General features: G+C 38.3%; 1 pseudogene; it reads right to left on the reverse strand.

Moving 5' to 3' along the window:
- LOC149262708 (methylthioribose kinase pseudogene) overlaps positions 1-16,063 on the reverse strand; it is a 29,682-nt pseudogene extending 13,619 nt beyond the window's left edge.
- Between the last annotated feature and the right edge of the window lie 497 nt (positions 16,064-16,560).

The following is a 16,560-nucleotide window of genomic DNA, read 5'->3' on the forward strand; positions in this document are numbered from 1 at the left end:
CCATAAGCTAGATGAAACTGGATCCTCAAGTACTGGCAATTTCACCTACACAATATTGATGGAATTTAATTACTCGACCTCCAATAATTCATGCCTTAGATGGCTGAGAATTCACACTAGTAATTTGTGTGGAATTTCTTTCTCCAAAACCACAATAATTCTACCCTCTCACTCGGTCTTTTGTTGCTCAATAACTTGACCTTTTTCCCAAGATCGATTCTCCCCTTGAGAGTTAAGTACTCTACCCTTAATAGCACAATAAATTTGGCCTCTCTTCTGATGGAAGTGTGTTGCCCTTGTATGATTGATCACCTGCAAAATCAATGATCAACTAGGGTGGCCTTACAACTACCAAAATCAATCACCTCTAGCTAGGGTGTATATCTCAACACTGAAACTAGGAAGCAACAAGGGTTTCTGCCTTTCAAAGTAGGCTATGAATCGACCCTTTCATGCTTCTAAGGATTGGAAAGGGATATCACATTCCTCCCTTCTCAAATTTGCTTGCCATTAAGCAACTGCAACACTTTTTCACCTTCTCTTTTAGCATCTTCAATCGGAAAGCATTTCATCAAATTAAATACTTTTATATGACTCTACTCCTTAACTTCCTTTCCCTTATTTCCATGACCTCCTATAGAATGAGAACCAATTTCCCTTCCTCGCCAAGTGGAGGAATCTCTATTGAGGCCTTGACCTGTTGTCCAAGCACCTTTTTAAGGTAAGATACATGGAAAAGTTTGTGAATCTTGCTTTATTCTTACAGCTCTAATTCATAAACAATCTCCCCAATCTTCTTGATCACCTTGTAAGGTCCATATAATCATGGCCTTAATTTCTCATAACCACTCTTCTTGAAGGATGATTTCCTATATGGCTGAAGTCTTAGATAAAAAATATCCCCCTCTTGAAAGTTTTGATCTACCCTATGGCAATTTGCATACATCTTATACTAATTTTGGGCTACTTGTAGGTTCTCCTTGAGGATTCTAAGGATATATTGACTCTCTTGCAACCAATCCCTGGCCATTGGTGCCCTGTTGACTCTTAGTGTTATCTCTATGAATGTGGGAGCATCTTATCCATACAATGCCCTAGAAGGAGTCATACCCAAGTGCAACCACCTAGCCCAAGTTTTCTGCTACTCGACCACATAGTTCCTTAAATATCCTTCCACCCACTTGTTTATGATTTATGTCTGGCCATTTATCTGAGGATGATAACTGATAATCGGGGTCAACTTCATGCTGGCTAAACTAAATAGCTCCTACCAAAATGCACTAAGGAATCTGCTATCTTTGTCACTGACAATGTGTTTCTGGATCTTGTGCAATCTGAAGACCTCTTGAAAAAATGTCTCTGCCATCTGTGTTGTTGAGCATTTGGAAGATATGGCCATGAAATGGGAAAAAAAAATTAACTTGTCCACCACCACGAAGATAAAATCTCTCCCTTGCACCTTCGAAAACCTTGTGATGAAAGCCATCAAAATGCTTTCCCATTTTTTGATCTGGTATCAACAGTGGTTGTAATAGTCATGTTGGATGAGTTTGCTCTATCTCATTTTGTTGGCAAGTGGCACATTCTACTGGATGTCTCCAAACATCCCCCTTGAGGCCCTTCTATGCAAATATCTCTCGTGCCTACTTGTATGATTTGAATATTGCTTGGTGTTCGGCTAGGGGTGAGTCATGAATGGCCCTCATGATCCTCTCCTTGAGTTGTGACTTATTGACCAATAATATCCTTCCTTTGTAATAGATACTTTCATTTGCGACCCTGTATCTTTCATCCTGAATTACTCCATCCATCAACTCACATGTGAAATTATTATTTGAGTACTACATTAGTAGAAGTGCCCTCCAGTCACTACGGATATCCATGAGAGAACAAGATGCTAGTATCTCATAGAGAGCATCGACCACCACATTCTTCTTCCCCTTCACATACTTGATGTCGAAGTCATAGGCTTGGATTCCTCTGACCCATTTCTGCTGCCTCTCGTTGAGATATTTTTCCTCCAAAAAGTATCTTAGGCTGTTGTGATTTGTCTTGACCATGAATCTTCCTCCCACCAAGTATTGTCTGAACTTTTCGAGTGCACACATTATGGAAAACATATCCTTGTTATATATCAAGTAGAGCCTCTCTGGCTCCCTTAGCTTTCGACTCTTGAAAGTTATTGGATGCTTGTCTTGCATCAATACAACTTGATGCCTTCCCCTAAGGCATCACATTCTAAAACATAGGGTTGTGAGAAGTCTAGAAGTGCGAGAATGGGACAGGAACTCATACCTCCTTGTACCTTTCAAAAGTACGATGTGCTTCTTTTGTCCATCTAAAATCCCATTTCTTTGTCAAATATGTCAAGGGTGCCACCATCTAAGAGTATCCTTTGACAAATCGCTGATAATAATTGCATATTCCCATGAACCTTTTGAACTCCATGTGGACTTGAAATCCTCATGCATTGATGATGTTCTGAAGGTATAAAATATTCGCCATTCCAAGTTTGCATCTGGACTCCTTGGCAAAGAGTGATTTCTCCTCTAATGTGCTTAACACCTCGTCTAAGTGCCCCAAGTGCTCCTCCTAGGTTTTGTTGTAAATGAGAAGATAATCAAAGAAAACTTGCAAAAACTTCTATATCCACCTCTTCAATACATGATTCATACATGACTGGAAGGTATTTGGTGCATTCATCAACCCAAATGGCATGTCGAGAAATTCATAATGTCCATCGTGGCATTTGAAAGTTGTATTTTGTGTGTCCTACTCTTGAACCCTGATCTGATGATAACTTGACTTCAAATTGATTTTGTAGAAGTACATCACTCCATGTAGCTCATCCAAGAGCTCATTGGTCCATGGTATTGGGTATCTATTCTTAATCGTCTTCTTGTTGAGGGCTTTGTAGTCTACGCACATCCTCATCATCCCATCATTCTTTTTAACCAATACCACTAAGGATGCAAATGGATTGGTGTTGGGCCTTATGTGCCCCCTATTCGAAAATTCCTTAATGGTCTTCTCAATCTCCTCCTTAAATATTTTGTGGTGCCTATATGGTGTAGTGATGATTGGCTTGGATTCCTCATATAGTTTTATAGTGTGCTCGAAACTCTTGTCTGGTGGTCGCCCTAGAAAAATAGTCTTGAAAACCCTTTAGTGTTTATTCAACAAGGCATGGATATATGTTGAGTAGTGCCTATCCCCATCTGATGCCTTTTGTTGTGTTATCATGTACTGTGTAGTCCACGCTATGTCTCCATGGAGAAAGATAGCTTCCATCTTCATAGTCATGACCACCCTTGGAGCACCATTGGTCATTCCTTTTAGATGCACCCTTTGTCCTTCTGGTGTGACCCATTCCATTTCCATGGTACGATAATCATTCCAATGCATCGCTATGGAAATGAGCCATTGTACACTTAGCACCATGTTTGTATCAATAGGCTTTACCGCATATAAATCATCGACTTGGGTGTAATAACCCATCTTCAACTCCATTTGAGGAACCATCTTCAAGCAAGCCATATTTCATCCTCTATGTCAAAACCCTCCAATTCTTTTGTAGCTAAACTCCTACCTACCAGGGATGCATCTATAAAATTATGAGTGGATCCTTCATACCTATTTCCCTTGTATGACTCCCCTTACTCTAAAGGTGTTGTACTTAGGGACGCATGAGATTTTGGCTATAGCAGCTCTAGTTGGTTTTCTCCTTGGTGGTTCTTCATCACTAATGCTACTATTATGCTCCTCCTCCTATGTTGCTACCTATTCTTCCTCCTCTTCGTTGTCTGAAATTACTTCTATATAATGGACCTTTCCCTTTCCCATGCATCTATGTCCAAGGGCCCAAGGTTATTTGCAGCTGTAGAAAATCTTCTTTCTTTTCAGTTCATCCTTGGTTTCTTCCATCCAATTTTTCGTTGCTAAGGATTCTTCTCCTTATTCTTTTGTGGGGGAATGAATTTGGTCAGTGCTTTCTTGGGCACTACATCTTTCATATCCATGTTTTAGGTAATGTCATCTTGAAGTGTACTATGCTTAAAATCCTTCACCCAATCACGTAGTGGGTCGCTTAGTCCCTCCAAGAATAACATCACCAATTGATATTGGGATATATTCGTCACCATTATTGCTAATCTATGGAACTCCATGATGTAGCTATTTTTCTCCCTATTCGCTTAATCCATGCTATATCTCTGAAATATAGCTCCATATTTTTCTTGTTAAATCTTTGGATCAATCTATCAGTAAACTCCATATCGGATTTGATGTTGGCACGCCTAATTGTTGACAACCCGTGATACCACCATTCATGTGCTTTGCCCTCCAAATGTAGTATGGCATATTAGATTCCATCCAATTCCCTCATGGCGTTAAGTTGGAAATATGTATCTAGCTTCTATATCCATGCTCTATTTGTGCCATTGGAAGTCACACTAAAAGATGGAATATTCATTTTTCTTGCCTTCCTCGGAACATTGTGGTTCATCCACCAATTTATTCCTATGCTTGATGGTGCAATAATCTTGGAGTGGCATTTGTGCATGGAAATTTTCCCCCAATGCCTCGTACTCCCTCATATATTCCATGAAACTTTCATATCTCCATTATTGGTTATCTATTGGTTCCTCTAAGAATTTTGGCAATAGTGTCCTTGATGTAGCATTGTTTGTTGATGGGTGAACTAGATTTGATGAATTATCGGCATCAACATGGTGATTTTCATTTCCTCTGAACAAGCTATAGTTTCTGTGTGAACCCTCTACCCAATTATTGGGTTGAATCCCATGAAGGCTAGCCATGGGCTGAGCTATGCTATCTCCTAAGGTGTCTCGTGTTGTCCTTTGGTTATCGCCTGGGCTATCTCTTGCAACCCCTTGGATAAATCATTTAGGATGTGCCTGAGGTTTTCCTAGGGTTGATCTTCGTGGTTCCCCATTCCTCCCTCTTCTTCCTCCCGTTTCGGGTAGGGGTTCTCCTTTTCTTTCTTCTTCTTCCTATAATTTATATACCCTTGATCCTTTGGAATCATTAACTGTGGAAACCCTTTCAAGCTAGAAGGATGCTCAACCATGGTACCATTTTAATATCCCTTATTATCATTTTCAAGAAAATTCTAGGGAATTTTCTTCCGAAAATTATATCATGAATTTCTATTCCAAAGACACCATAAAAATTGTACAAATTCACATACTAGAAATTTCTAGAAAATTAAAGTAAACATGCGATGTAAAATCCAGAAATTAAATGAAATGCTACAACTCCAACATTATTTTATTACTGGAACTATTTGAAGGAAATTTACATGAATACTTTGAAGCAAAACCTGGGGAGTTAACTCTTAAAAATGCTTGCACCTAATCTTCTTGACAATTCAACTTCATTGGGTGTTTCAAACCCCTTGTTATAGGCAATTGTAGCCCTCCTTGATAATGTGATTTGATCCTTTGAGGCAATAAGTAATCTGATAGTTCTAGAAAATGCAATTCAACCCACAAATTTTAATAAATTTGGCCCTTCTCTTGAAACACAAATTCGTCCTCTGGAAAATTGGGAAACTGGAGATTAATTCAACCCTGAGAAATGCAACTTGGCCCCTTCAAAACAATCAACAACTCACACCAACAACTCATTCCATAAGCTAGATGAAACTCACTCCTTAATTAATGGCAATTTAGCCCATGCAATATTGAAGGAATTTATTCACTTGGCCTCCAATTATTCACACCTCTATTGGCTGGAAATTCACACCACAGTAATTCAACCCTCTCACTCAAAATTTTGATGCTCAATGACTTAGTCATTTCCCAAGTCTGATTTTCCCCTTGAAAGGTAAGGACTCAACCCTTGCTAGCACAATGAACTCGGCCTCTAGAATAATATGGTAATTTGGCTTCTCTTATGATAGAAGTGCATCTTCCTCCTCATATGATTGATCACCTGCAAAATCAATGATCAATTGGGGTTGCTTTACCACCACCGAAATTGGGAAGCAACAAGGATTTCTCCCTTTCACAATGAGCTCTTGAAAATTCACTGGTAATTCTTCACATGTCACTCCTTGAGTCCCCTTCTCCTTTTAATAACCATTCCTCTTCCGATAACCATGGGTGGTGAATAAAAACCACAAGTCACTTTATTTTTTAGTAAAGTGACTTTTGCCACCTTTATTTATTTAATTCTAATTTATTTTATTCTATTGACCTCCTTATTTTCTGCCAATAGCCCATGGGATCCAGTGAGGCCATAACACCACCCTTTCATACTTTTAAGGATTGCGAAGGGACATCACACATTTCAACGATGGTTAAGGTCTACTTGGGGGGGACTCTATGTAGACTGATAAACAATGTGACTATGAAGAGACCCCTATTTTGAATTAAGTTATCATCATGTGTTGAGGCATTATCATTGTGTACTATGTGCCATACTTCCATTTATGTTGATTGCATGTACATATATGTATATATATTGTGTGTTGGAATAAGAGCTCCATGACAATTCCCAGTTTCTGCTTATAATGTTATGATTGTACTTCCTTTCTCTTATTTAAGTTGAGTGCCAACATATTATTTCTGATTAATTATCTTATTATCCCTGTTGTCGGAAGGTGATAACGCATTCGTTTAGGCGTTGACCATAAATTAATCCCCTATTTGGCTAAAAATCAAATGACAATATATAAAGTTCACATTATAAAACCAAATTAATTTTTTTTTTGAATATTTTAATTTTATTTATTTGAACTCTGATTGGTTTACTGGGTTTCAGTCTTATTTTGCAATGATGGTTTTACCGTCAGTCATGTTAGTTTATAAAATCTAAACCACTGGACCATGCACTTGCAGGACCCAAGCCTTGGTGCAAAAACACATGTGGCCTCAACACATTTATTGTTCCGCCACTTATTATTGATCCACTGGGCTCTATGGACCCCTGTTTAACACAGATAGATTGTGATCGATGTGATGGCTATCATATTCAAAAATAAATAGCAAGATATAATATCGGATGTATAGGTAACCCATGCTATTTTTAATCCCTGTATTGTCATCGAAAAAGGATGGCCAGAAAGTGTACTTGCATGCCCATAGTTGCAGAGGACATTGTACGACCACTGCAATCCCTAAACCAAAGCAGCTTTTCTCAACTCCGCGACGAAATATATAATCGAGCGGCCTCGCCTCAGTCTCTTTTTGCCAAAATATCTACATTTATTGAAATCTAATATCATGGGTTTCATTGATTCATCATCTCCTCAATATTTGGTAACAAAATCAAATTAGGTGACCAAACAATTCAAGCACGCATAAGAAAATGGTTTTTAGCCAATACAATATAAGTAATTGCCTACATGCTCTACGATGTACTTCCTGCTCGTATCACTTTATAGATTGATGATGTGTCAGAAAAATATTGAAAGCTTTTCATCGCAACGAGAGGTAGACGTTAATGTTTTTCTGTTCTACAGAATGGGATTTATTAAAGTGAGATATCTGTTTCCGCTAGCCTCAAGGATCTCTCTCTTCTCCGTATCATGGTTGCAGGTAAACCTTCTTATTATTATATATTTGAAGTAATTGGCATGTGTAACGTCCCAATTAGCGGACAGGCCTACGAACCTCAAGCTCTCTATGTAATTCACCCAACTTTGTTTTAAGCCATGTGGAAATTGAATGAATGTCATCGAAATCTTAAAATATGGTAATGATAAGTAGTGTTCGTTGATTAGACTTTGGAGATATATTATTAACACACTTTTCTAAACAAATGAGTAATACAGATCTTCAATCGAATGTTTTTAAGACACGTATGACAAGTTGTGTGAGGAGTTTAGGTTTTTAGATATATTAACTCCTCCTTATCTTTTTTTTCAGTAAGAAAAAATCAGCATGTTATATATTGAGAGAAATATATGGATCATGGATACAATTGAAGACCGCAGTCTTGGTATAATGATCTGAATATAAGGCATCTTGACCTCGGTCAGAATAGACGAGGGAAGAAAATACATATATAAATGGATCCGGATGAGCGCATATGATTGCGTAGAATAGACAGCAGCATGTGGAACATAAAGAGAGCATATGTGCGCATGAGTTGACATGGAAATCATAAAAGAGAGCAACTGTGCGCTTGTGACTGCGCCAAGATAATGAGTGTGCCAAATATAAAGAGGGAACCAGAAAGCAAAATATTACATCCTTTGGATAATATTGAGAGAAACATTGACATATAAGAAAAATCCGAGCTTCAATGCGCATGTTTCGAGAAGGTCTCGGCAGTCAGATCTGAGAGGGCATAGATCCCATAATAAAAGGCAGAATGGAGACCAGCGGCAGGCAGGAGGCCTGAAAGATGCGCATGTTCCTCCACGTCCAGATATTCCAGCATGTGAGGCAGAAAAGAGCCTGTCTATCGGAACTTTGATCGGCCCACCATAAAAAAGCATCCTGTACAGAGGAGAATAAACAGTGAGGAAAACTGAAGAGTGTCGAGAGTTCATACCAGATTGCTTGGGCGGCAGGGCATTGGAGAAACATGTGGGAATTGGATTCATTCTCCAGGAGGCAGAGAAGACATCTGCCAGGACCATGCCAACCTTTCCTCTGTAAAACATCCCAGGTGAGGTTCTTATCAAAGAAGAGCAGCCAAGAGAAAAGAATGGTTTTTAGAGGGCAAGGGGCCTTCCAGAACTTAACTGGAAAAACAGAGGGAAGGGGAGGGAGATCAGCAATGATGGAGGAGTATATTTTCCGGACAGAGATGGGATGGATGTTGGAGTCGATGGACCAAATGAGGGAATCTTTTGTGCCATGTTGGACAATCCCATGGTGGGAGAAACGGGAAGTGAAGGATAGCCATAGGGGGCGGAGGGGGGGAGGGATGGCCAGCTGGAGGTCGGTTTTCCATATCGGATGAAGAGAAGACCAGGAGTCTATGAGGGAGTTCCAAGTGAAAAAACCTCTAGAATGGAAAAAAAGGAGCAAAGAAGGGGGGATCATGGACTCCAGGTTGTATAGAGTGGGGTCTATACCAATAAGGATGGAGGAGCCGGAGAAGAGAGTCCATTTTAGGTGCTTCCTGAAGAATGGATGGATCTTTTTGAAACTGTTCCAAATGGGGGAGCCACATCGAATACCAAGTGAAGATCGATAGAACCAGTGAGCCAAGGGGCGGCCCTTTAGATACTTTTGTCTTATCAAGAGACTCCACGGACCATTTCCAAATAAGCCTCTGTGAAAGGATTTGCAAATGAGCGCCTTGCCAAAGAGATGCATATCAAGAAGGCCCCAACCACCCTTCTCTTAGTCTTCAACGATCCTTAATCTTAAGCCAACTACACTGACTTAACATCCTTTTTCGTAATCCCAACCGACCCATTATACATTTATAGAATAATATTGAATATCTAAAAGGATGACACGTAACTATTTTATATATATAAATACACAAAGCAATCTATTTAAGTCGCAAATTTAAATATTAAACAGTGAATGCACGTTGTTATACATTTAAAATATTAAACTTACTTAGATGTTGTCTTTTAAAAAAATTATTATAAGTTTTTTTAATAAATTCCTTTTAACTATTTTTGTTTAGTCACACTTACCTTCTATGTTACATATCTGATATACAAAGTAAGTTTTATTCTATTTCAAAAGAATTAATATTTACAAACAACTAAATACATGTTATGAGTTTTTTAAGGGAAAAACAATAAATAACATCAACCTTATAATGGTTGAAGATTTAATAAGAGAGGAAGATTAAGTAAAATTTCTATATTTAACTTAAGAAAATAAAACAAAATCCATAGGTCAAATTCTGAAACAAATCTTTAAATCCATTAAGTACAAAGCCAAGGTTGTGCATGTTATAATATGCTCTAGAACTTGTTATTTGTTTCAATAACATTTTTTTAAATACATACCTCACTAGCAAATGAAATACATACCTCTTCCACGCAAAAAGACCCTAAACTAAACAGCAGGGACTAGATATTAGTAGCACTTGTTGTCGTAACAAATTATTAAATTTGGGTTGATTCAGTCTCAACATGTAGTTCAAAATGGCCCAAACACAATGAATTTTTGTTTGTAACCTTAATGAAAATGCAAATAGAAAATGGCACTATGTGGATATTCAAGCTAGGCAATAGATAAATTCAATTCCTTACAAATTCTCAAGTAGTTTTCCATAAAAATTGGTTCTGGGAATATATTCCATTTGTACAAGCCTGAATAAACTCCACAATGAAAAAGCACAATGGAAGGGCATCGTCTTAATGATAAAATCACTTATTTATACATGTGAAACCCAGGTACGAGACAGTTGTGTCTCGATAACCTATTAACTGTAAAAATGGAATATAAAACTAATTACATATTGTACAATAGAAATCCTAAAGGATTAGTTAACACCCCTCCCCCCCTTAATCCAAAGGGACATCTGACATGTCGAGTAACATTCTGAACTTATCAAACTTTTCACGTCCCAATGCCTTTGTAAATATGTTTGTGATCTGCTCTGAAGTAGGACAATGAGTCAATTGAATAACTTTGGCCTCTACAAAATTTCGAATCAAGTGATATTTGGTGTTAATATGCTTGTTTCAATCATGAAACTTTGGATTCTTGGCCAACTGAATTGCAAAAGAGTTGTCAATAAGTAGTGGAATTGAAGCCTTTTGTTTCTCCTGCAAATATTCAAGTATTTTGTGAATCCAAATGATTTCTTTTGTAGCTTGAGCTGCCACAACATATTCGGCTTCTATGGTAGAATCAGCAGGAACAGATTGCTTGTGTGATCTCCAACTGATAGTTGTTGATCCAAGACTCATCAAATAACCAGAAGTAGAGACTCCATTCTCCTTATCTCCATCAAAATCAGAATCTTAATAGCCGGTAAGATGGAAATCTACAACTTTGGAATATTTGAGGCCATATGTTTGAGTGCCTTCCAAGTACTTGAGGACTCGCTTTGCTGCATTCCAATTACCTTCACATGGCTGATGCATGAACCTAGAAAGTATCCCTACAGAAAAATCTATGTTAGGTCAAGTAGTAGTTAGAAAATTCAAACTTCCAACAAGTTGCATGTACTTTGTTGAATCTTCAACACACTTCCTTCAGTGGAAGTAAGTTTCAAATTTTGCTCCATAGGAGTAGCAACAGGATTACAATCCGGTTTTTTATCAACTTCAATCCCTAAATAATAATGTAATAAACACAAATTTTTCATGTCAAAAAATTTCAATAATTCTCTTTTAATGAATGATATATAGTCATTGTTTCCTATGATCATCAAATAATCTACATACACAACCAAATATACAACTGACTTTCCAATCTTCTTAAAAAAGAGTTGCATCATCCAAATCAAATAACTTATAGTTCAACTTGAGAAGGTGTTCAATTAATTTTTCATATCATCCACGAGATGCTTGTTTCATTCCATACAAAGCCTTAATCAATTTACATACCCTTTTATCTTTGCCTTTGACAGCAAAACCTTCATGCTGAAACATATAAACATCCTCATTCAAATCGCCCTTCAAAAAGGTTGTTTTAACATCCATATGGTGTATCTTCCAGTTATTTTGAGCTGCAAGAGAAAACAGAATTCTAATCATGCCCCATTTTGTTGTAGGAGCAAATGTCTTTATGTAGTCAACATCTTCCTTCTTAGCATAGCCTTTTTCTACAAGCCTTGCCTTGTATTTATCAAGTGAACCATCTGCCTTGTATTTGATCTTATACACCCAATTGCAACTAATAGGTTTGACATATGTTGGAGGATCCACTAACCTCCAAGTTCCATTCTTAATAAGTGCATCATATTCCTTTTTCATTGCATCCTTCCATTCATCACAATTAGCAGCTTCTTCAAAACAATTGGGTTCACTAATTGTAGAATGATTAAATTCACATTCATGAGAAACATTACATGAATCAACTTTAGAATAACTTCCTATGTCAAAAACATCATATCTGCTTGGAAATTTACGAGTGTGTGTGGATCTTCGTAAAGGTTGTTGAAATGGTTGTGATGGTTGCTCATCCTGAAGTACGGGTTCTTTAGGAACACTTTGTGACCCTACATAAATAACATTATCCTCCAAATTTTCTTCAGCGGTAATATCCTCATCATTCTCATGAGTTAAAGATATAAAACCCACAAACTGATCAATAATGGGAACCCCCCCCCCCCCCCCCTTCATTATGTGGAACATCATTGTCAGATTCAAAACAGAACTTTTTAGATGCAAATTTCTCCAAATGAATCAGTTTCCTATCAACAATGGAATTATATTTATCTGATTCAAGAAAAATAACATCTCTGGAAAGAATGGACTTCTTATTTTCTTCATCATACAGCCTGTATGCTTTGCAAGTGTTAGAATAACCCAAAAATATACATTTTTGACTTCTTGCACCTAATTTATTTCGTTGTTGCTTAGGAATCAAAGCATAGCATTTTGATCAAAAAACTCTAAAATATTGAAAAATTGGGAGTCGATCATACCAAAGTTCATATGGAGTCCTTTTGTTAATAACATAAGAAGGACAATTATTTCTAATATAAGTTGCACAAACAATTGCTTCGCCCCAAAAAATCAATTTCACATTCTTAAAAAACATCATAGATCTAATCATATTAAGCAAAGTTCTATTCCTTTTGTTCCGCAAAGTCATTCTTTTGTGGATTATAAGGTATGGTAGTTTGACGTTTGATTCCATTGTCCTTCAAATATTGTTCAAAGACATGAGAAGTATACTCACCACCGTTATCAGTTCTGAGAATGCCTATATTCTGTTAAGTTTCATTTTTAATTATCAAATGAAAAGTTTTAAAAACTTCAAACACTTGTGACTTATCCTTCAACAAATACACCCAACACATTCTTGGGTAATCATCAATAACTGTCAGCACATATTTATTTCCAATCGCAGTTTCAACAAGCATAGGTCCACATAAATCTGAATGTATGATACCTAATTTTCCTGAAGATCTGAAAGAAGAACTATGAAAAGGATATTTACAATGTTTTCCCAAAATACAAACATCACAAGTTGTAATCTTTCTTGGAACTATAGGAAGACCTTTCATACCTTACTTTTTCATAATTCTAATGTTTCCATAATTGATGTGACCAAACTGAGCATGCCACAATAAGTTGGGAGACATGATAGCACTTTGTTGCGCCAAAAAAGCATAACTTTCACGAGAATTATTATATGAACTACCATTTAATTTTAAAAGTGTACCTTCCTCACACCGGTCATAATAACTGCATGATTAGATGCTCTTTGTATCTTGATGATTCCATCAAATATATGAATAGAATGAATTTGTTGCCGAATATGGATAAGAGACATCAAATTTCGTTGAAAACTGTGGAATATAAAGTACACATGTAGAACATAATTTGCAAGATTCAGTATCTTCAAACGAATAGACCCAATTCCATATGGTTTAATTTGAGACTTGTCAGCAAAGTAAATAACACCATCAATATCATCAATGAAAGTTTCAAAAAAATATCACATAAATTTCATATGACAAGTGGCTCATGAATCCAAAATCCAACTATCTCGCCATGCAGAAAATGCTGTGTTGAAAACATCATTAATATTAAAATTACAATGAGCAATAATGTAATGTGCAAACTTTGATGATTTTCGCTTATCTGGTGGTGGCTGATCTTTCTTTTCATTCAATTGTTCTCTCCTTTCATTGATAGTTAGCAGCAGTATGACCAATTTTACCACATCTAAAACATTTTATAGTTGGTCTATCATTAAAATTCCTTTGTTTTCTATCATTTTGTTGTTTGTCTCCCTAATTATTTCCCCCCCTGCCTCTATAATTTCTCCTACCATGGACTCTACAACTTTTATAACCTCTAGAAGTTTCAGCATGAGACTTCTTATCCTTTTGTGCAAGGCACAAAGTCTCTACATTAGAGTTAGGTGGAGCCTCTTTCTTCCCAAAGGCCTTTACTCTCTTAGCTATTTTGTTTCCAAGTTTATCAAATGTAATGTCTTTTAATTGCCTAATAGCTTGGAGAGATTCCAAATAGTGTGAATAGACAAGGTGAAGGAATTTTATAAAAGGTGTAAGTTGTAAATCGACTTCAATTCCAATGGCTTTTATTTCAGAAGAAATCTTTAACGAATCATTATCTTTCATCTCCAAATTGAACAAATTCAACAACAAGTGAATACTTTCGAGTTCTAAGTGTGAATCATACAGTTCTTTCAACTTCTTTAATGCTTTGAATGTAGTATCACAAGAAATGATATATCGGTTTACCTCTTTTGTCACTGATCCAGTTATTAATGCATATGCCTTGTTGTCCTTTGTCTCCCAAATTGCACGTTGCTTCTCATTATCAGTCGGGCCTCCTAGATAGGGCATCTGCCACCACGTTATGCTTGCCCTTGACATACTCTATGTCAAAATCGTAGGCCTGAATCATGCTGACCCAGTTCTGTTGTCTGTCATTGAGGCCCTTCTACCCCAAGAAGTGGCGAAGACTGTTATGATCAGTCTTCACTCTAAACTTGTTTCCCAACAAGTAATTTCAGAATTTGGCCAAGGCATGCATAATGGCTAACGTCTCCTTGTCATAAATCGAGTGCAACTTCTCATGCGGAAGGAGCTTACGACTCTCAAAAGCAGTGGGATGTCCACCTTGTGATAGTGCTATGCCCACGCCTTCACCCAATGCATCACACTGTAATGTGAACGGCTGGGTGAAATCAGGAAGTGCCAAGACCGGGCAACTACTCATCACCTCCTTGAGGTGCTTAAAGGTTGTTTGTTCCCTATCGGTCCATGCAAAGTCCCCCTTCTTGATCAAATTAGTAAGGGGAGTTGCCAACTGTGAGAAGCCCTTCACGAATTTCTTGTAATAAGTGCATATGCCCACAAAAACCCTCTACTCAATCACATTCCAAGGCACGGACCAATCTCGGATGGCTTGAATCTTCTCCTCATGCACCGTTACGCCATCCTCTCCAAAGATGTGCCCCAAATAGAGCATGTTTGTCAACCTGAACTTACACTTGGACAACTTAGCATATAACTAATGCCCCTCCAAGATCTTGAGCACTTCCTCTAAATGTTGCAAGTGCTCCTCCCATGTCTTGTTGTAGATAAATATATCATCGAAGAAAATAAGGACATAGCGCCTCGGATGCTCATGAAATACGTGGTTCATGCAAGACTGAAATGTGGTCGGTGCATTGGTTAGCCCAAAGGGAATCACCAAAAACTCAAAATGCCCATAATGACAGTGAAATGTTGTCTTAGGGATGTCTTGCTTACGTACCCTGATTCGGTGATATCTTGAACGCAGGTCTATCTTAGAGAAGTACTTAGCTCCTCTAAGCTCATCCATCAACTCGTCGATCCAAGGAATGGGATATCGGTTCTTTAGCGTCTTCTTATTAAGGGCCCAGTAATTAATGCACATCCTCAGCGTGCCATCTTTCTTCTTCACCAGGACAACTGATGAAGCAAAAGGGCTAGAACTGGGCCTGATATGCCCCAATTCCAACAACTCATGAATGGCCCTCTTGATTTCATCCTAATAACCCTTGGGATGTTGATACAGGGCCGTAATCACTGCCTGTACCCCTGGTTTGAGCTCAATTGTGTGCTCAAACCCCTGTCAGGTGGTCGTCTCAACATAATGTTCCTAAACACTATTGGGTACCTATCTAAAACAGCATGCACATCTGGGTGTGGTGGTTGAGGCTTACCCCCTGCATTAGATATCTTCAGCTCCACTGCCCGCTCTATTTCACCATACCTCAAATCAGCGTCCATCTTGTGTGTTGACACTTTTTTGTGGAGAGTATGAATGCATGCCTCTCAATAAAACCATCTTCCTGTCAAGCCCCATGAACTCCATCTCCAACTTATACCAGTCAGTGGTAACGCTCCCAAGTGAGTACATCCACTGCACATTAAGCACTACGTTGGTGTCGGGAACATCAACCACAAAGAAGTGGTCCGTCATAGAGTAGTTCCCCATCACTATTGTCAACCCGAGGACATATCTAGTGCACTACATGGTACAGTCTGCTGGTATCAAGGCCAAGAATCCCTTAAAGGATTTTGTGTGTATGCCCTTCCTATCCACCATCCAGGCATCTACAAAATTGGGGGTATCCCCACTATCAGTTAGTACTGAAACATGTTTCCCCTGCACTGTTCCCCTAATCCTCAAAGTGAGGTACTTCGGCACTCCTCGAAGTGAAGAAATGAGCCCCGCTGCTAGCAAGAAAGGAGCTCCCCCTGGTGGGGATGGTGGACCTCTACCTCCTCCTTCGGCCATAGGTGGACCATCATCTCCCACATCTACCTTTAGCTCCACCTCATCCTCCGACTTGCTATCAAAAAATACCTCTATCAAGTGGGCCTTTCCCTTGGTACATCCATGTCCCAATGCCCACGACTCTTGGCAAGTGAAGCACAACTTCCTCCGTTGGAGGTCTCTCCTAGCCTCATCATCCAACTTCCCACGCCCCT

This window comes from Pinus tabuliformis, chromosome 6 (assembly GCF_031772625.1).
Source record: "Pinus tabuliformis cultivar Carrire ecotype Pingquan chromosome 6, CPIR1, whole genome shotgun sequence".
Classification (NCBI taxonomy): domain Eukaryota; kingdom Viridiplantae; phylum Streptophyta; class Pinopsida; order Pinales; family Pinaceae; genus Pinus; species Pinus tabuliformis.